The following is a 23,280-nucleotide window of genomic DNA, read 5'->3' on the forward strand; positions in this document are numbered from 1 at the left end:
GTCCCTAGCTGGGCGTGCTCGTGATAAATTCTTCGCCTCCACACACCGTGCTCTTGCACACAAATGATTACCTCAAAAAAAATATCAGTATAGGGAAAGTGTACCAGTTATGGCCATAGTGGTTCCTTATTTGGCAATATGTGAAATTTTGGTAACTTTCACATTTTAAATCTTTTTGAATGTTTTAACATCAAGATACATCTTAAATCTAACTGCTACAACACACAAAAGTTTTCAAAATTTGAAGACATAAAAGTAATCACGTATAGCGAAATAGGGAACCACTTTGTCGATAACTGGTACACCTACCCTATGTCACACTGAAAAATAAAGTTTCCTGATTTACACGAAGAACGTTAGAATATTTGTACGAATAGTCGAAGGAACTTCTGGAAGAGTTCTTGTGCAATGTGAAGCAGGACATCAGAAAAACTTTTTAAGTAATTCATCCGGGAATCTATGAAGGAAAATTCTTCGAAGAATCGCTTGACGAAGCTTCTAGTTAGAAATCTCAAATCATTATTTGGTTCTCAAGTTTTGTGCTCTTGAAGAATCTTGAACTTTGACTCATTTACTATACCATTCTTTTGCAATACAAGTCCTTCATAGTTAACGGGTTTGTAAATAATAATTCTAACATTTATAGTCGACATTATTTAGAATATAAGTGATGTTTGGACATAGATATCGGTATGTAAATATATCTGAATGATTCCTTTAAAAAATTTATAACAAAAAAATAAGAAGGTCTTGGGATCTTCTTGTACAAATCTCTAGAGGAACTTTTGGAGAAACTTCTAGAGAATATATACAACCTCTGGAAGAACTCTGATGGATTATAGAAACTAATGGTAGAATACCAGAATGAAGCTTTCTAAGGATTTCAAGAAAGTAAAAGAAAAGAAAACTTTTGAAGCATCATGCTATGTAATTCATAGACATGTTTCTCAAATAGTGTATCCAAAAATTTTGGATGGATTTCTGAAGGAAGTTTTTGAGAAATTCCCTAAAAAATATCGAGGTATTTCTGTTAAACCACTGGAGAAATATTTCAAAGTATTAATAAGAAGAACCTGTAGACTAAGTGGCGAACTCACTCAGGGCGAAAAGCCACTCATACAAAGTTAAACTAACTTGGGGTCATAGGTTCCAAAACTTTTGTTTTTAATGTGTGTAATCTTATTTATGAAGTGTAATTTTTAAGAAATACTAGAGAAAACCAACAAGAAAATAGTTTTTTTTATACAACAATGCCTTGGTGTTTTAGTTTCCAATTTTTGACAGTAGTGGATTACCAAAATGTAGATAAATATAAACAAATACTTAGAAGGAGTGCACACTGCGCAGATTGTATTTATAAACATTATTGTGATTTTTATTTTTTCTGAAAGAAAAACATTGAATGATTGAAATTTCTGTCCTATTGCTCTACATTAAAGAGATTTCTAAAGGATCCTTGAAATGTAATGCATTCGGAAAGAGCTTCACGAATTCGAAATCTTAGTATTTGATTTTTCCTTCAAAGATGTGTTATTTTTCAGAATTCAGATTACTGCGACAGACACAGCGAAATATAATTCTGACCAATTTTTTTTTCATTGTATTCGGCTCATGGACACATACTTAAACAAAATATTCTGGGTTACAACGATCCATAGAACATGGTTTCCAAATAATATTTGTTCCGTAACTAGATATTTCAATGATATTTCCAATATCGACGCATAAAGATTTAATAAATTATTTGTATGACAATTCCAGCGTGGAAAAAAATAGACTCCAATATATCTGAATGGTTTTCAAGATTCTAAGGTTTTTATCTTTTGATTAAAATTAGTTGCATAAGCATTGTATTCATTATGAAACTAGATTAATCAACGTAGCTAGCCAATTTAATCAACATAATGTAGAAACTAAAAACTGTGCATGGCTCTAAAAACAGTAAGTTGAGCTCCATCCCAGAGAAAATGTAATGTCAAAAAGTAGAAGATACTAGATAGAGTAAGGCGGGCAGTATGGTCATTCGGAGAAATATGGGTCACATTTCATTTGAGCTTGAAAACCGATTTTGATCGCGATAACCCTTTAATCTCATAAAGTATGCTTTAGCTAGCCACCACCCCGTGAAAACCATGCGAAAATCTGATTTTATATCTTATATATCCATGAAAATTTTAAATATTCATGCTACTACGAAAATCTCATAAGATTTTGGATGTAAAAATAAGCTTTGCATAAAGTTTTGTTCGTCGTTTTCAATTTGGAACGAATAAATTTTATTGTGTTTCTATGTTTTTTAAGAACTTTTGCTTAGGAGGACCATACTGCTCCTATGAACCCTATAATTTTAGCATTACTCGACTTCGACATACGCATGGAAGACTGCAAAATCGCATAAATTTATGCCCAAATCATACTCAAATGAGCAGTTGCCTAAATGCTGTTATAATGCTCTATTCACAATAAGCCATTTTATTAGACGTTTCGAATCATATGTTTTCTGTTTGATTGCAGAGGTATTCTCGGTCTCTAGAAGCAACAATAATTACACTTTAACATTCCTTCCCTATCCCAACTGACTGTAAGGACTTGGCCGGCGCCGTTATTGATCAATAATATGAGATCTGCTAAAATTGCACGTCGAGAGTATGCGGAAACTCCCATCGCTTATTCATTTGGATCGAAGTGAAATTCTTACCGGTTCCGATCAATCACGGAGTACCGTTTTGTCTCAAATTCCGAACAGACTCATATTCCGAACACTCGGTTTTTGTATGGCGACAAGGTTGAAATGTTTCGCTGAAATATGTCATCAAATAACCAGGAAATGGTAGTCAATTGCAATTCAATTTTAACGTCTTCCAATATAATTTATACCTCTGGAGTAGTGATGATTCTCTAGTTTGAGACTAGTAGAACTAGCTCAGATGAATTTTTTTATGTAATTATTCAATTGAATACGATTTATTCGTGCTGTTCGGAATTTGAGTCAAGGTGTTCGGAATATGAGACAGAATGAACGCAGTGTTCGGCATTTGAGTCAAAATGTTGATCCATTCTTTTACGTAAAAACAATGCTAAACAAGTTTAAATAAACATTTTTATCAGTACACCAAACAGCTAACGGTTAGACTTTGCGAAGAAATTAAAATTTCCACAAATATCAGCCAATTTATGCCCTTCAGATGCTTCTGAAGTCACTGGTGGCCTTAAGTGTTCGGAATATGAGTCAAAACGGTAGCAACCGTTGACATGTACAGTCAGTCGTCTATGCTATGCTATGTGAAGCATTTCTGAAGTTCCAGAACATTTTGCGAATTAGAGTGAGAATAAGTAGATGAAAACCCGAATTTAGTACTTTACCATTTAATTCCACTAGAGTTTGTATCTTTTGACAGATACGCGTATTTCGACCATAACTGTTAGGCCGTCTTCAGTGTCGTGTACTAGACTCGACTTGCCTACTGCATTTAGAGCGGATTAGAAAAATAAAGTTAACAAGAAAAGAAGACCGTGGATAAGTCCATTGAGGGGAGTCATGGAAGATATTGTTTGAAAATATGTTTGACCGAGCCAGTAGTATTTCCGGAAAGTCTGTAAAGAATTGATGATTAGTATGACGATAAAACTTACTGTATATAAACTTTTTTCTTGCGGTTGTTCGATCAAAACCAGGACTTAGTTACTTTCACAAACTCCGATCTCGCTTCACTTGATATCAGGATTAACAATAACAGTAACAATTAATCATCTATTGCACAACTTACATGATTCGTTTGACGTAATTCTACAGATATTAAGCACTTGTTTAACTACTAACACATTTTCTTACAACGATATTTGCTCCTAAACATGGAAGCAAAAAACTTTTACAAATATTTGACAGTAACAAAGTGAGTGAAATATGTTAGCGTTTACTCAAAAGTGAGTAAGATCGTTTTCTTTCAAGATTGAGTTACAAGTTACTCACTTTGATAAACAAAGCTACTTACTTTTGACAGCTTGAATGAAAGTTCCAAAGTGAGTCGAAGCTACTCTCTTTTGAATAGATGTAGCTCGAGCATGTATGCCTATTTGGAACCCCTTGACATGTTCCAACACGAAGCTATAAATCAACCTAGCTTTGACTTCTTTTGTCTCAATTCAGCTGCTCTTTGGGATAAACCATATTTGGGTTAACTGGCATACAGCTCTCAGTAGGTAGTTTTCGTTTGACAACAGTGAAAAAATCAACTCAGTGTCAACAAATTTCTACCCAGCGTTAGCTTTCGAAATCTCCGTTGTTGTAGAAGCTAATCACTCGGCAACACTGACATCAGTTGACATATCGGTATACTCGAACAAAATTTGAAACGTCACTGTGGCAGAAAACGTCAGACATAACGTAGACTGACACACATATGTAATCTACACACAAGACAAGAATAAATTGATTGTTAAAATGAACAACATTGAATTAGAACCACGCTGTCAAGAAGAAGAAATTAGTAAATAATAAATTGATTTGTGTTTTGGACAATTACATAAAACAATTAGACTTTCTAAGTACGCAACATTGAATTACATGCAGACTTAGTAAATAAAGAACAAATAACATTAATACATATGGGACAACAATTTCAAGCTAGTGGAAGGACTTATGATTATTAGTAGACATGATTAAGACGATTACTGACACTAACTTTACTGAATGACAACTAAAAGCACTCCACCAAATTCAAGTTTACTACATAGAGCGTCCGAAATTCCATGCCTAAAGCTGGCCGTAACATCCGTAGTGGTTAAAACAATTTAAATTTAAGTAAACTCCAAAGAACTCAAATTTGGCTTATTCTTATTTGGACATTTGACGCTGGATCAATTTGTTATTGCATCTCTTTCTGTTTTTGAAAACATTGCTGTTGTGAGAGCGGTAAAACAACTCAAGCGTGAGTGCAGTTTGCTCAAATTTGAGTAAAAAGAACTTATTTTTTGAGCAGTCTGATTTCTCCTTGTATTTATGGTGAGTATTTTGAGCAGTAACATCGTTAGAATTTTCACCCGACCTCCCTGAAATTCGTGACCCGCAGTTTGGGAAACTGTGCTATCGATTATTCCTTAGTTATAATTCTGAAGATTTTTTTAAATTACTCCCTGTTTTAAATGTTTGGAAACATTCATGCAGAAATGATGTGAAGGATGTCAGATGAATTCCCTATGATATTTCTGTACACAATTTTATGGAATGATCTGTGGTTTATCCCTGGATGAATTACTGTAAAATTTCTGCTTAACTCTGTACTGGAGTACTTGCCATGTAATATATGTGTGCAAAAATGGCCATTGAGCGGAAAAAGCACTCAGTTTATTACTGCGAAACAGAAAGGTCTTACCCAATCCATATTCTTGGAGAAGCTTTAAAAGATACTCAGGATAAATGCTTTGAGTAATGCTGGGAGGCGTTCTATTTATGCTAAACTGTTTCAGAATAATGGAAAACATTGTCAATAATTTTTGAAAAGTTTTTTGGATAAATTGATTAAAGATTTCCTGGAGAACATCTTGTCTGATGCCAGTAAGTATTCTATGAAATTATCGTATTATATCTGGAGAAATTTCTGTTAAACGCTTGCTCAGATCCCTGGTGTATTGCCAGAAGAAATCTTGCAGTAAAAATGCCTGAAATATTTTGTTAGAAACTATCTCTGGAGAAATGTATCGAATGTTTCTTCATAAACTCATGATAATAATGTCTGAGAGAATTCCGTTGTAACTCAACTCTTGTGTAACAATAAATGATCGTAATAGATCTTGTTTCTTATCTCTAAAGAATTCCTTAAAGAATAAGTAGAATCACTTCTTTATAGCTCCTGGAGTACATAGATTCTATGTCATTTCCCGGAAAACCATTTCCTGGAATGCCATTTCCCGAAATGACCCGTCTCCCGGAAACCCATTTCCCGGAATGCACTAAAAATAAACTTTCGCGAAACCCCAATATTCGTTTCCAATCCCGCCAGTAGAGGATTTTTAGGATTGAAACATTCTTCTACTTTTGATGGCATTGAGTTTATTTGTCAATTGGCGAAGAATATTCTCGGTTAATAACTTTGGGAGTGATAATATGAACATAGAGCCGAGAAGCAGTTGAAACGTCATGCCAGAAAGAAAAAAAAAGAGGAAGATGATATCAATTGAAACACTATCACAGCATGAAGTTCAAGCTAGTGTTTCATTCCAAAGGTGCGGAAGGAGTTAAAGGAAGCGTCACAAGCCTTATAAAATTGACAAGAAGGGAGTTGGTCCAATGTGTAAAAAATTATGCGTGACATAATTTGTACTCCAGGGTTGCAAAAAGTCATGAAATTCACGCTAACAAGCAGAGTTAATCGCAGTCAGCGAAGCCAGTGAAATTCAGCTATCGTGCTGTAGGCAAAATGCCTAGAATCTAGTAAAACACCCATTGCTAAAGGCAACCCAAAACTTCAGTAGGAAAATGTTCTATTTTCCGGAGCATATCTCCCCCATTTACAGCCTTCGATGACACTAATGATTTAGAAAATTAATGAACCTAAAATAGGCTACTTTATGAGATACACGTTTTCAAACTACTGTAGTGAGAAGTACCACGTGAGTTTCGCGCATTTAGCTTACTACTATTACCATTCGCAGCCCTGATATAATCCAATTTATCAATAGAATAACCTTAGTTAAAAAGAAGGGAAATTTTCTGATGTTCAATATTAGCAGTCTTCTCGCCAAAAATGTTTCTGTCGGTATAATTCGGAAGAACGGCAAACTTTCAAAAGACGGGTTATTCTCTATGAAAATGGCAATAGCTATAACAGGAATTTATGTTGATGGGATTATTCATCGGTTTGAACATTATTAATTGTTCAAACAGCATAACTCGAAAGAACAGCCTATGTATGGAAGAAGGGCAATTATCCAATGAAAATGTAGATAGTAGGACAAAAACAATAATACCAGAAAAACTCGGAAACGCACCGGGCAAAAACTTTCTCACAGGCTGCACAAAAATGGTGTAGAGGTCTAAAATGTCTTGAGATTATCTAGTCTTGAAGTAAGTCTACAGTTGGAAACCTTCCAAAGGGATATAATATCTAGAAAATTAATCTACATGATGTATTAATAGACTTTACTAAGCTTGGAATCAGATTGTTTAAAAAAAATCCTAGCTGTTAAAAGTTTCGATCTACAGTGAAACCTCCATGAGTCGATATTGAAGGGACCATCGACTCATGGAAATATCGAGTCATGGAACAGCAATCCTTTGGAAAGCTGCTTCTATGGACCATCATAGTAACCATGAAATTTTGTTTTTAGTATGGTTCCATGAGTCGATATCGAGTCATGGAACATCGACTCATGGAGGTATCACTGTATTAAAAAACCTAGATCTACTAAAAAAAACTAAAAATATGTTGGATAAAATCAATTATTTTTTTTAAAATATTTATTAATATAGCTAAAAGCATGTTGTCCGTTGCTAAATTATTAAATTTTTAAATAGTTTTATTCAACAAGAAAAACAAGGATGCAATTAAGCTTTGGAACATCATTGAAATATTACCGCCGTGCGGGGTAACTTTGATCATTCTTTTCGATTCATTTCATGGCTGGCATGAACGTCGAAAAACTAATCTTCGACAATTTAGTGACTATTTTTAAAGTATTCTTAGAAGTTTGCACATTCTTTTCATGGTTCTCGTATTACTTTGCTTTAAAAAATTGTATAGAACCGAAAATTACTTATTTTATTTATCATTGAGCAGCTTTCCGGGAAATGGGTTATTCCGGGAAATGATTTTCCGTGAAATGGGTCATTCCGGGAAATGTCTTTCCGGGAAATAGAGTATCCGGGAAATGATTTCCGGGAAACGTCTTTCCGGGAAATGGTATAGAACCCTAAAACGTTCTCCGACATTACCCGGATTGCAATTTACCGGAAGACCATTACCCGGAAAACCATTTACCGGAATGAACCATTTACCGGAAAACCATTACCCGGAAGGACCATTTACCGGAAAATTCTATCTCCATTTCTCGACTTTTTTCATTACCGTCCTTTTAATCGTTTTACTGTCATTCAGGTTAGTATGTTGACTTGAAAATATTTAAAATGACCTCTAACGATATGGTTCTTATTTCAAAATACATAAGCACCGGAGAGATATCTTCATACTTGATCATGTCAATATGCACCATCTTCATACATTTGCATTTCATAAATGATTCACCCGTCTTTTAAAAATAAGCTGTTCTTTCAACTTATCTTTTCAGCTTGTCTTGGCTGAACTGGCTTAATTTGGCTACAACTATGTAATTTTACGTTTACTATTCGACCGTCGATTCTCCAAGTGTCCAAATGTTGATAAATAAGTAATGATTAGAATTTTAAATACTTTTCGCCAAGTATCAATTCGCCTATATCCTTTTTTTCTAGAATGACCCATTTCGGGTCATCTGATATTCACCCTTCTTTATTTGGTTGACGGTTCTTTCGAGTTCCACCGATCTCGCTATTTTTGGCAAAATGTGTTTAGTCGAAAATGGCCATATATCTTATTATTTTGATTGCTTATTGTTCTTTATTGTTTATTACACTGGCATTGAATTCGGGGTACAGATATTCAGGGTTATGACATTTGGTGAAAAATAGCACAATCAATCAAATTCAAAGGAAAAGTAACTTTCTAGAACAATCTCACAGATTTTAATAAGTTGATCGAAAGTATTTATCATTTGATGACTCTTCATGGTATTAACTCCATTTTGTCAAAAATGTCGAATGTGACTGTTTTGCAGTTATGGGCAGAGTACATCTCTTGAGGTTACAAAGATGGACGTTCCAATGGCGGATAGTGTCCCTACTCTCAATCACCAAGGTACTCTTAGTTTTGGTCTTGATTTTTTTTAGCTTTCCTCAAACCATAAAGCTGACATGAGAATTGAACTGTTGTATGTTGCTTCCCTCGCAAGATAAGTGGTTTTTATATATTGATACAATCAGTGTTGACCAGACTCATTTCCCCGAAATTCGAATTGTGAAGCCGTGAACTGTTATAACTGTGCGTTGTATTCCTGAGATGGAGGGGGAGGTGGTTGGGCTTGAGTGTTACACATGGGATCCAACAGTTTCGATCTCGGTGGGCCGCAATTCAAGTTTCGGTGAAATGATTCGCACTCACTCACTCACTCATTTCATTTCACCGAAACTTGGATTGTGGCTTTCTGGGATCAAAATTGATCGATTTTGTGTGCAGTACTCAAGCTTAACCATCTGCTTTTCTATCTTAGGAGGATAGAGCATGGTTGTAGTAGTTCGTGGCTTCGTAGTTCGGAAAATGTTATTTTCGGGGAAATGAGTCTGAACAACAATGGATACAATATTAAAATTGGATTTTGATCTGTTTTAACGTAAGGGAATAGGACATCCATCATAACTCCAAACATTTTTGAATGCTGAGATGTTCCATTTACTCAATTGCAACCTACCTTATTTGTTAGGCCTTTTTCGATTTCGATTTATAATGATGGTACCTTCCAAGTGGTCTCGGACATAAAAGAAAATTAATAATTCTATTAATTCTTTCTATTCTTGCCTGTAATGTTTAGTTTTATGGCCTAAATTTGAAGACATAGTTTTCCAATCTATATCAGGCGATTTTTTTCTAATTAGATCGCCAATAAAATTACATGTTATATTAAATTTTGGTATCGTGATAGTTTAAGGCTTACGCTGCGGCAAAGTGAAGTTATTCAGAAAGATCAAGCTGAGGTTGGTAGAATTCAATACCAACGGTTCAAAATTATTTCTAGTTGACAAATTTGACAATGCTTCAGAGTTAGAGTACTTACATACTTGTCAAACTATGAACGAATGCAAAAATGGTCGATTGACATAGGCTCTCAGCTATTAACTGCAGAAATGCTCCTAGAACAGCTGAGAAGCAGGTTTTGTCCCAGTTGAGTCGTAACGCCCTCAAGAAGAATAACATATTTGGTCCATAGCTGTTTGGAGATGTCTTTTGAAATAGTGTTTATGGAAACCGAGGGAGTCGAGAATGTCCATGGTTAGCGTGATATAATTTGTGCTGCGCATCAATGAAAGGTCGTCGAAAATGGAAGATTTGGCTTTCCGGGTAATGGTGCATTCCGGTAAATGGTACATTCCGGTAAATGGTTTTTCCGGGTACTGGTACATTCCCGTAAATGGTCTTCCGGTAAATTGCATTCCGGGTAATGGTATTCCGGGTAATGGTATAGAATCACACTAAAATAAAACTATTCCCGCATGCAATCCAATTTGAGGAGGAGGAGGTGTTAAAATTTTATGAAAGGTCGCATCCTAAAAAGATATATTTCAGATGCTCTCATATTGTTCTAGATAGTTTTATCACTCGTACAAAAAACAAAAAAAAAATTCTAGCATCTGGCATAAAAATGATTTCATAGGTATCAACCCAGTGAACCACGTATCGTATAAGAATGTGCATCCAAAATCACATATTCGTACGTTAAAAATCAGAATCGCTCAAGATGCTAAATAAGGCATTATCAATGTCAACACAAGTTGTATATAAATCCCCAATGCGATTCATAAACGACAATTCGAGTTGACAGCAAAACATGTCGTAAATAGTGAAACATAGAGTCACGTTAAGTTGTATAAACTGACAGATCATATATCAATCCAGAAAGCATCATATGAAATCGCAATAACTTAGCAAAAATTGCCACCCAAACTTGGTATCTGCTGGCGATGGGCCTCAAAGAACAACAAAGCAAGTGTCGTTGTCCATGAAACATGCATTAATATTGGCAAATAATCACTTATCTAACATGAAACCATGGGTGGTACAGTAGTAAGGTGTCCGATTCCCAATCCAGAGATCCCGCGTTCGAGGTTTGCTGAGATCTTTTTTTTATTTTCATCAAAATTTTGTGGCATCGTATATCTGGTCACAGAAAGTCTGGAAAAGTCGTGCCAAGTACGCATATAGCCTCCACTTTGGTAGGTATATAGCCTTTTCATGCATTCTATACGATTGAATTGATTCATATAGAATGATGTATATCAACCAACCAAAATGTTGACTGGAAAGTGAAGCTTAGATTTCTCGAACAGTTTATTAAGGTTAATCTAATTAGCAAAATATGTGACCAAGAAATTTGAATTTGTCTTTATTCATACAGTAGATATAGATAATAATTCCACGTAAAATTAGTCTATTGACAGTGCTAGCATAATCATAGCGCCCCACAATGACACGTGGACCAAATTCCATTCCGAAGGAATCACTACAAAATGGAAAACAGAATCCCCGTCAATACCATTTACCTTATTGGTCCCAACCTTGATCGCAAGAGTCCCGCCCGGCATCAGTAGAAGTTGCCAGTCGGCGTTCCATCGAAAGGTGGCGGCGACCTTTCCCAAGCAGAAGTCTGATGGTTGAAATTGATATCTCGTCTCATAACGGAGCATCCGCACCCACACCATTCCAGCATACCTATCGAGCTTAGTGGATTTGAAATTCAAAAGAACCAAGGAAATGGAATCGTCATCTTGGACCGAAATTCGTCGGGTGGGAAAACGAAATGGATTTTCCACTGGGAATGCTCGGTAGAAGCCGACGTCCTGTGGTTCCGGTCTTGAGAGGTATTTGTTTTAATGATTGAAATCAAAGACTGCCTGTAGCAGAGCAGGGGCGGTAGTTTTAAATTGGGATTTGAGAAAAGTAGCTGAGTATATTAGTTTGGATTACAACAGGATGGAAATCGATTTTTCTAATTTATTTTTCCTATATGCATTTGTAGGTTTGGAATAAGCAGCTTTCATTTTTTACTATATTAAACAAAAAAAATTCTGTCGTGCTTGACCGGAGTAAAAAAGTGTCTTGAGTTGTATTGACCTTGATAAATTGTTCGAAATTGCTTCCAGATATGTACAAACAGAGGAAATACGTGCATTTTATACAATCTGTTTTTACTAAACACTTCAATAACACTTTATTGAGTTGCATTATCAGTCATGCGAACATATTTGTTGGCTGAGATACTGCTCAACGAGTGCTAAGAGAGCAAATTAATCTTCTGCTGGGTTGAACTCATAATCGATCGAAAGTGTCAGGCTCCACACCGCATGCACTGCACTTCGTCTATCCAACTCCGTTGAAATATTACCAGAATATTACAAAATTGACATGACCTAATTCAATCACATCCGGATTGCAACTCGTTCAGCCTGACACATGGGTATGTAACGAGTCGGCAGTGGCATACATTCGGTTAAACATTACGTACGTGGCGTTCCTAAACTATGGGTTAGAAGTCAAAATTTTGCGATAAAATTTCAAGCGCTTTCCTAATGACCAAAATTAAAACGAAATTGAATATGTTTTCAAACGTATCTCTAACGCATTTTCGAAATAGAGTATAAAGTTTCACATAATACTTTAAAACACATGTTATAAGCGAGCAGGAAGTCACAATTGTTTGGATTGTATTGACCACTATTCTTTGAAAATATTTATCGATGAAGTATTTGATGTAGAAACACACATGTTATCGATAACAAGAAATCCATCTCAATGATTCATTTTTTTTTTAATAGGTAGTTATTTGGACCTTTGCCGCGAAATTTCCATTTCTGACCCTTAGTAAATACTCTCGGATGAGCTTCCCTGTTACAGTTCAAGCTGAGATCATAACCCCTATCGGACCAATCCGCACTCATCGCCACATGAGGCTCGTTGAATCGAACCTGGCCACTGTAGATAGAGGTACCTACTCGCTTGCTTGGCTGCATCGCAAATGTGAGCCCCCCTGATTGCCAAGTGTACATTTTCGTGCCTGATCAGAGTTAATGGATTATTCAGATTATATCGTTTTCGCCGACGCGTCGTCCTGTGACAGCCGCAGCCGGATCGGATCCTCTTTGTTGTGGGGGGCTCAGTTCACTATGGATGATTTGGGAGGCTAAAAATGTGAAAAATGACTTATTCTGACAGTTTTTTTTTTTCAATTACAAATCTTCGAGGCTTTTCTTTTTCATCATTCCATCGCAAATACTGTTAAGATATTCCTGGAATATCAGAATAATATCTTTTGCATTTTTGTTGATATAGTATGACTAAGTTAGAGTTTGAAGGAAAAATAATAAAAAAATGAATGCAAATGCAATATATTGATTGAGATATTTCATAAAATCTTTTTTTTTCTCATATAATAATTATACCGTAAATTTTTCATGTTCATGATGGGTTAATCGCACAATTAGCTGATAAACATCATTTGTTAAAAAACTCTTCATTTCACAGTTGGCCCTATTCAAACATCTGTCTTGAAGCCTATTTTTGTAACATCGAATCTGTATCACGAAACTCATAATGACATAAGACGCCAAAAAATATGTTCAGCTGCCAGACCACATGGAAACTTCCCATAGTGCATTTGGGCGATGGGAAAATCGGGATGAGGGAGGTCCTCCGTCTGTGATGTATGTTGCTACATTTGCTTTCATGGAAGTTCACTTAAACTCAGTCTCCTCCTCGCCTACAAGAGTTTGGACGTCGTGTGCCGGCTTACATTTGAATGAATTGATCTGGGAATAAGGCACTCGAGGGAATAGGTATGTGTGGATGCTGTTATTTAGATGATGCGAATTGAGTGGTGTTAAACAGATTCAAACGAGTCACGTATATACTGTATTTGGCTTCTAATTAAATTATGATTCCTCCCCGCCGGTGAACAAGGTGACCTGCCGCTGGAATCGATTGTGACCTAACAATGGGAAGCTGTCTTGAGTGTTTCCTTTATTAATTGGGAGCTATTTATAGTTGCTTGTTAGGTTGGCGGTAACTGCCAGCGGGAAAGTTCGGTTACCTTTCGTGCATTGACGTAGTTATAAGATTTTGGTGTGGCCTAGGGGCCAATCGTTTCCAGATTTCAAGGATGTATTAAATGTCTCAATGTTTTTAAATGTTGTTCAATATTGCGCTTGAAGGTGTCATGCGGAGAGCCGGACTTAACAGTCGAGGCACGATTTTCACGAGATCCGGACAATTTTTTTGCTTCGCGGACGACATGGATATATTTGGGAGAAAATTTTAAACGGTGGCAGATTTGTTCACCCGCCTGAAACGCGAAGCAACAAGAGTCGGCCTAATGGTGAATGCATCGAAAACAAAGTACATGCTGGTAAGCGGAACTGAGCACGACAGGGCCCACCTAGGAAGCAGTGTTACGATAGACGGGGATACCTTCGAGGTGGTGGAGGAGTTCGTTTACTTCGGATCCTTGTAGACGGCTGACAACAATGGTAGTCGAAAAATACGAAGGCACATCATCAGTGGAAGTCGTGCCTACTATAGACTCCAGAAGAAACTTCGGTCAAGAAAGATTCACCCCCGCACCAAATGCACGATGTACAAAACGCTCATAAGACCGGTTGTCCTGTACGGACATGAGACGTGGACTGAGAAGCATGAGAGGAGAACTTGCAAGCTCTTGGGGTTTTCGAAAGCCGAGTGCTAACGACCTTGTTGTTCTTGAGCTGTTGAATGGCATCCTTAACTTCCCCCATCGTGGGAGCTGGTTGGTTTCCGCTGTCCGCTGTGCTGACGTAGCCATCGCCTTCGTTGTCCTGACCTTCTGTGCCTGTGTTCTCTGCGCCATTCAGGTGTTCATCGTAGTGCTGCTTCCACCTTTCGATCACCTCGCGTCCGTCCGTCAAGATGCTCCCATCCTTATCCCGGCACATCTCAGCTCGCGGCACGAAGCCTTTGCGGGATGTGTTTAGCTTCTGATAGAACTTCCGCGTTTCTTGAGAACGGTACAGCAACTCCATCTCTTGGCATTCCACCTCTTCTAGGCGGCGCTTTTTGTCCCGGAATAGGCGGGTTTGCTGTTTCCACTTCAGTCTGTATCGTTCCACGTTTTGCCGCGTACCATGCTGCAGCATTGCAGCCCGCGCTGCATTCTTCTCCTCTAAAACCTCCTGGCACTCCTCGTCGAATCAATCGTTTCTTGAGCTCCGTTCCACATATCCGACAATGCTTTCGGCAGCGTCGTTAATGGCTGCTTTGACTGTCCTCCAGCAGTCCTCAAGAGGGGCCCTATCGAGCTCGCCCTCATCCGGCAACGCTGCCTCAAGATGCTGCGCGTACGTATTGACGACATCCGGTTGTTTCAGCCGCTCGAGATTGTACCGGGGCGGGCGTCAGTACCGTACATCATGGATGACGGATAGTTTTGGGCGCAGTTTCACCATCACCAGGTAGTGGTCGGAGTCAATGTTAGCGCCACGATAGGTTCTGACGTCGGTAATGTCGAAGAAGTGCCGTCCATCGATCAAAACGTGGTCGATTTGCGATTCTGTCTGCTGAGGTGATCTCCAGGTGTACCGATACGGGAGGCTGTGCTGGAAATAGGTGCTACGAATGGCCGTATTCTAGGAGGCGGCAAAATCTATCAGTCGTAGGCCGTTCTCGTTCGTCAGCCGATGGGCGCTGAACTTTCCAATCGTCGGTCTGAACTCCTCCTCCTGGCCAACCTGAGCGTTCAAATCTCCTATGATGATCTTGACATCGTGGCTTGGGCAGCGGTCGTACTCGCGTTCGAGCTGCGCGTAAAATGCGTCCTTGTCATCATCAGTGCTTCCGGAGTGTGGGCTATGCACGTTGATTATGCTGAAGTTAAAGAATCGGCCTTTGATTCTAAACTTGCAATTCGTTCATTGATCGGCCTCCACCCGATCACGCAGCATCCTTATGATAGGCCTAGAAACGCCCTTACATAAAATATTGAAAAAAGAGTTTATCTCCATTTCCCAGACAACCAGAAATCGCATGAAAGTTCACGTTATAACTCGTTTATTCATACTAATTGCATCAAACTCGCAAAACACCGTGTATAAACTCGTCAGATTGATGCGTTTCCTCGCATAAAACACTTTTTTCTGAGTTCATTTGTACATTTTGCTTCATCTCGTACACTCGTACAAAGTAAGTCGAATCAATCCGTAGCAGCTGTCAAATCAACATTTATTATCATAAGTTTAGTCGCATAAGATCACAGGTTAGTTCGGTAGAATATTTATACACTCGCAATGTATGTTATTATTCATCGCATAATATAAGCACGCATATCGCCTCCACTTTTGTACGTAGAAGGCCTTTTCGCGACATCTTATAAGTGAAATTTTGCACATACAAAGCCTTCAAGTGATTTCGTTATACGTACATTTTGGTTGTCTAGGTTGGTTCCATGCAACGAAAGTGTGACCGAAAATTACAATATTTACGTCGAAAAACAACAAATAGCCATAACTTTTCCAAATCACAATCAATTCTCATGATATTTGGAGTGAAAGTCTCTTACTTGAATATAATTCGAACCACCATGACATTTATTAGTTTTGCTTTGAATTGAGCTAGAAATCTTAAAAAGAAACTCTTGCCCCACTCGAACTTTTGCCCCACTTTACTCTATGCAAAAACTAACACACCTCAAAGCATCCTTATGATAGGCTTGGAAACGCCCGTACATAAAATATTGAAAAGATTTTATCTTCAATTGGTTCTATGTAACGAAAGTTTGACCAAAAATTACAATATTCACGTCGAAAAACAACAAAGAGCCATAACTTTTCCAAATCTCAATGGATTTTTATGATATTTAGAGTAAAAGTCTCTTACTTGAATAGCATTCGAACCATCATGACATTTATGGGTTTTGTTTTGAATTGAGCTAGAAATCTTAAAAAGAAACTCTTACCCCACTCGAACTTTTGCCCCACTTTACTCTATACAACACCAGCTATCGGTAGCTAGTCCTCCTTTGACATCAGCGAAAAAAAAACAACTCAGTGCAAAAAAAATCTACCCAGCGTTAGCTTTCGAAGTCTTCATAGTGAGTTAAAACAACTTAATGTTAGGTAAACTCTAAAGAACCCAAATTTGGCTTATTCCATTGAACTTCGACGATGGGTCGGAGCGTTTCTCTCTGTTTATGACAACATTGCTGTTGCGAGGGATGCGAAACAACCCAACCGTAGGTAAAAACAAAATGCAGTTTACCCAATTTTGAGTTTAAAGTACTCATTTTTTGGGTAGTCTAAATTCTCCGTGCAGATGTAAGGGTTTTCAGGCCGCATTCAAGCGCTCTTCGAGACAACAGCTTCGATAATATCTTTCGTTAAAAATGCCGGATTCTATTTTAAATTTTTTTTTTTTTTGACATCTTGTTGTGATATTTGCTGCAAACCATGCCTCAATTTAATTCCGATATATATTTTTAAGCTCTTTGGATATAATCTGATCTGAACTTTTACTTAAATTCGTGTTGGTGGTCCCGTAGCTACCCCCAGTTGTTGTGATGTGACTTTTAACATGTGACTATGAGCCATTTTAACAAGCTGGTCAAATGACAGGATACCTGGGAGTAAAGTTTATCTTTTCAACCATCATCATCAGTTTCCGCGATGATGATGGTTGATGACAGTGGGCATTCCTAGCATAGCTTTTTAAGCTGGAGAAAACATAAATGGAGAATAATTATTGAAATATTTCTGATCACAAAGTGCCTTTTTATGCGAAATATGGGTTTTAAAGAGGTAGCTGATTCAATGTTCAAGTAACAAACAATTTAAGGTTTCTTTTTTTGTCAAATTCTTCGTGTCCCCGTTTAAGCTGATCGATTGATCACTAGCTGGTGGTGACCAATCGATTAGGTTTTCAGCTCAAACGGATGTTTGGTTCTTCAGATCCGTTCTCTTGAAAATTTGAACTTTGGCTTCGATTCATCTTCACCTTAATGTAACCCGTGGACTGAAATTGCGCCAATAAATCTCAAAACTCAAAAGAATTAATAGCTCCAAAACCATTTCAAATAAGATAATCATTCCTATATGCAAAGTTTTCTCCAATGTGATGGAACAACTTATGAAAATATTATCATAAAAAAACCATATTGATTAATATCAGTTTTTATTTACATTTTCCTTCCAATTATACAAATTTTGAAATAAGTTTTTTTTTTAGATATTTAGTGACTTACTAAATAGATCCCTTAACTTTACATCGTAGTTCAACTTGACGAAACAACTCAAAACTATATTGAAATATATTACGGCATAAATTTAATGAGTTTAGTTACTTAGAAAAGATAGAATAGATAATTCCTTAACACCCCACTCATTTTCAAAACGAGACTTTTTTCATAAAAGTTTCTGAAAATTGAAACCCAGACATAATTTTATGAAGTTTTTGTCTGTACTATGATCTCAATTAAATTTCCTTATCTTCTACCTTACTCGCGAATTATTCTCAAATATATTTCATGGTTTTGTAGATGAATGTATTTAGCCTATAAAATTAGAACAAAAATGTTTTGAAAGGTTTTCAAATTCTAGAAACCACAATACTTCATACTAATATACAGCTCCTATTACATAATGCAGTTCACAATCCTCTGAACAAATCGAGCATTTCAGATGACTTATATATCGATTTTCGAGGTTTCTGTGATTTGTTGAACTTGATTGAGAAGTTCAATCCCTTAAAACCCCACGAGTCCTTAACACCCCATTTTACGGTAATTATAAAAGTCATTTTAGCCCCTTTTTAAGTGATCAAAATGTCAATCAATCAAGAGGAATATACCGATACGGCTTTAGGGCTGGTAGTGTTTTAAAATCGAATAATAAGAGACTTCATGTCTGAAGAGCGAAACCTTAAAGATTCTGAAACGTGATTCCTCGTTTCAATAAGGATTTGTAAGAGAATAAGAGATATCTTGAAGAGTTCAACCATTTTTTCTAATGATACCCCCAATTTTTTTTTTCAATCACATCCTTAAAAATTTCTCAAAGAGTTCTTACAGTTTTTCTCTAGAAATTTGTCCAAATATTCACAAATAATTCCAGCAAAAAAAAATCCGGTATATATTCCCAAAACGAAATCTCTAAGATAAATTTATACAAAAAAAGGAGTTTTTCAAGGATCTCCGCATTGATGTATATTGAAATTGTATACTTTGTGTGAAAACATTTAAGAGCATATTTAGCACTGCATAAAACATACAGCAGAAACAGGCAACACTGCTGTCGAAGCCCAAAGAGGCTCTCTTCTTTTCTACCCTGAAACGAACAAGTTGTGCTTCTCTTAAAGAAACCCCCACCAAGTGATTTAAGTAGCTCCCCCCGATTAGTTCTAAGACAAGTGTTTCAACTTCATCTAATTCCACCTTTAAGTTTAGTGAAAGTTTGTTCTCTTCACCAGCTAGTGAATTAACTATACACGGATCTCTTTCAATAACTATCGGAAAATTAACCATACGAAACCTGCATAATTTTCCACAGGATATGCTACAGGAAATCACTGGAAAATCTCGAGTAAAAGGAAGCATGATAGGAAAAATTTCTGTGACATTTTGTGATTTTAAATCCAAGAAATGTTTGAAAGAACTCGAAAATTTTAGAGAAATTCATGAGAAAACCCCAGTTGAAGTTATTGTGAAATTTTGTGGAAGAATTCCTAATAGATTTTGTGGAAAAATCCATAGAAGAATTTTAGGAGCAATTCCTGGGATAATATGTGGGGTAATTGATGAAGGATTGGTTCCGAAAACGATTGGAAGTATACCTGAAAAATTGCCATGAGAACCTCATTCCTAGAATCAACCTTTGTTAATTTTTCTGGAAGAATTTCAGTAGGAATATTTCGGTGGTATCTCAAAAGAATAACTAAAGAAATCAATACAATTTCTAAAAGAATCTTTCTAGGAAGTGCTGTAAGAATTTATCGTTGTAATTTCATTACACTGCTGAAGGATTTTCTGGAGCATATCAAAGACAAATTTCTTGGATCATAGCTTGAGAAATCCTAATTACAGTTTCTGGAGGAGTATTTCTACTTATTCCTGAAAAAAAAAGTTTCTAATGAATCATTAGAAGAATTCCTGAAGGTTTTCCACGGGGAATCTATGAACCTGTGAAACTCTGTCAAGATCGTGGAATTAATCCAAACAATTTGTAGTTTTTTGAACCTGTTTAAATCCGTCAATAAAAAAAATATATATAAAGAAAACAATAACATTGCTGAAACAAATAGACCATAAATCTTTTAAAATGAACTTACAATTTCGGTTATTTCACTTTCTGGGAAAAGCCAAATCAACCCTCTTAAATTGCCTGCAACTTTAAGAGTAATTCCTAACAGGAAAGCTAACAGCCTTATCAATAATAATTTCTATGCTTACCCCAGGAGATTTAACCAAATTAAATGTGTATATTTTACAAGTAAAGTTCGCACCATCATGCCACACGCAGTGATGTCTAGTGGTTCCTTCTTGGAATTCAACCGACTGACTTACACCATCCAATCACAAGTAGAATAGGTTTCTCGGAAACCGAAATGTGACTTTCGGATCAGCGCGGATTATTTCAGACAGAGTATATTTGCGTTTGTTCAGAATTAATTTTCTTTTTGAGGAAATAATTTGAAAGCTTTTTTTTCGGCAAAACCAGTTATATCATACTTTTTCACGAAAAGCATGCTTTTGACTGTCTAAATAATGAAACGAAAACATTCATCGTCAAACGCACAACATGGCAATGGAAAACATTTCATACTTTTCCAATTAGCTATCGTCATTAAAATGCGGGTAACTGGAATGAACACAGCCACGAGCCATGACTCGTAGCGCGTAATTTCCAGCGGTAATCTCTTCACGACTCTTCCTAGTGGAATATGTACAGTAGGGTGGCCCTTTTTATATGAAAAATTATCAAACTGACAATCAATAACATCCTCCAGACGTTATGAAAATATGTTCGGAATCCTACATAGTAAGGCAATTTCGGCGGTTTTTGGACTACATGTAAGATTTTGTGTATGAAAATTAAAAATAATTTATACTCTGCGTAACAAATCTGTTCTTACTACAGTTTTGACCATTGGGCACTTTCTAGTCTATGAAATCATTTGTTGGTGACTCAATCTCGTTTATTGATGAATTCCATTCAAACTTTCACAGTATCTTCCAAATAAAAAACTTTGTGCGGTGTTAATTAAGATTTTTTTTACTTTCATTATTAGAGCCACTCTAATGTGCAGCCATTTGAAATATGGAAACGCCTCAATGCGTGAAAATGATTTGAATAAGACAAGAACTCATAAAACTGCACTACTAATTATAACTTTCATCTCTGTTTTCTTCCACAGCTGCTCCAACAGCCACGAGATTCTCGCGTAACCGAGATTGTCGCATAACTGTGTCACCAAGTGGCAAGAAAAAAGAAGAAGTTTCACGAACGTTACGTGCGCTTCCTTCTGGGAAGAGATCGTCGCGATAAAATAGGGCCATGTCAGACAACTGCACTACCATCCACCCCACTTGGTGATAGTTTTGTGTGTTCACCATAGTATCGCTGTTGTCATCTACCGTGATAATCATCATCCGAGCAGCCGCCACATAATATACTTAGCGTTGCAAAAGACGAAGCCAACCCGATCAGTGGAATGCACCAGACTTGTAACGGAACTTGTTACTAACGGTTGTACAAAAGGGGATGTCCCACCCAAGGATTGTAAGATCAGCTAATCATATTGACTTCAAACTTTATTTCCATTTAATTGATCTACTGGTCTCCAGGCTGTGGCCATTTGAAGCTTTGAAAATCATCTTCAACTTCAATCTGAATTGATGTAAAAATGTTATTTGTTAGAAATTCCTGAAGGAATCCCTTGAGGGAATCCGTAAAGGGATCGCTAGAAAAAAATCTTGCTGTAGGAATCCCTGGAGGAATTCTATAAAAATCTCTGGAAAAATCCTTGGAGGAATCGCTGGAGGTGTCTTTGAATAAAACCGGGTGGAACTTTTTAAGGAATCCCTGGAAAAATCCTCCAAGGAATTTCTTGAGGATCCTTGGAGGAATCTCTGTAGGAATTCAAGGCTTCGATCAGTTATCTCTTCTCATGATCAGAACAAGCATTGATATAGTTAAAAAGATTTATTCCAACGTACGTAGAGGATATATAATTCCATCATTTAAATATGCTTAAAGATATTAGGATTCTCTGGCATTATCAGGATTCGTCGTGAATGTGATGCCCAAAGTGATGTGGCCATTTATCAATTTATTGTTAGGAATCCTTTAAGTAATCCCTGCTGACGCCTCGCAAAAATTTGAAAGAAAATTTAGATAAAATTCTAGACGATTCATTGAAGAAAATCTGAAATTATTCCTATAGGAACTTTTCAGAGGAAATTCTGAGCTAAATGCCCGAAGAACTGTTCTAGAAATTTCGGAAGATATTTCTCGCGAAACTGTAGTTTGAATCTCTTCAGCAATATTGTCAACAACTGATAATCAACCTTCCGTATGCATTGGGATCATTTTTGGCCAACCAACATGGTAAAGTAGTTATAACTTTGTTACAAAAAAGATAAAGATACGGTACATCGTATCTACCACACGATATACGAATGCGAAAATGGCAACTTTGGCAAAGAAAGCTCTCAGTTAATAACTGCGGAAGTGCTCATAATAACACTAAGCTGAGAAGCAGGCTCTGTCCCAGTGAGGACGCTAATGCCAAGAAGAAGAAGAAGAAGAAGAAGAACGAAACTTCTTGGCTTTTCTTAACATTTGAAACCGATTTTCGGGGATTCCTTCGGCATTACTCTAGATTCTCTAAGATTTTTAAAGGATTTTCACAGGGATTGGTTTTTCCCTTTTGTAATTTGTTCAACACTTTAGCTATTAGTCCGTCAAGATATTACAAATGTCCAACAATACTTCCGAAAATATCTTCAGAGATTCCTCAAGAGATCTATACACAAATGTCTTAGAAAATTAGAGTATTCCTGGTGGGAGTCACAGTAAGAAAATCTAGGAATTCCCAACTGTAAGAATCCCTTGGGGTATCCCATGAAGGGATCCCTAAAAACAAAGTCTGAAAGAATTCCTGGAGGAATCCCTAGAGGAGTTCCTGGAGGAATCCCTGGAAAAATGCTTGGAGGAATATTCGGAGGGATCCCTGCAGGAATTCTCGGAGGAATTCCTGGAGGAGTTCATGTAAGAATCCCTGGAGAAAACCCTAGAGAAATCCCTGAAGAAATTACTTGAGGATTCCCTAAAGAAATTCCTTGAGAATTTCCAATAGAAATTCCTGGAGGAATCCCTGTAAAAATCCCTATAGGAATCCCTGAAGGAATCCCTGGGGAAAATCCTGGAGGATTCCCTAAAGAAATTTATGGAGGAATCCCTGGACG

The 23,280-nt window shown here is 36.9% G+C and overlaps 1 protein-coding gene across 3 annotated transcripts in view; it reads left to right on the plus strand.

The window, feature by feature from the left end:
* Nucleotides 1–23,280, plus strand: part of LOC5571858 (adenylate cyclase type 3) — a 210,622-nt gene that overhangs the window by 33,418 nt on the left and 153,924 nt on the right. Inside the window, exon 3 of one of the 3 annotated variants that reach the window (XM_021847233.1) lies at nucleotides 21,228–21,592. The exons of the other annotated variants lie outside the window; for them this stretch is intronic. The gene's annotated coding sequence lies outside the window, so the exon portion shown is untranslated. The remainder of the gene's footprint in view (nucleotides 1–21,227; nucleotides 21,593–23,280) is intronic. 3 annotated transcript variants of the gene reach the window in all.

Source organism: Aedes aegypti, chromosome 2 (assembly GCF_002204515.2).
Source record: "Aedes aegypti strain LVP_AGWG chromosome 2, AaegL5.0 Primary Assembly, whole genome shotgun sequence".
Classification (NCBI taxonomy): domain Eukaryota; kingdom Metazoa; phylum Arthropoda; class Insecta; order Diptera; family Culicidae; genus Aedes; species Aedes aegypti.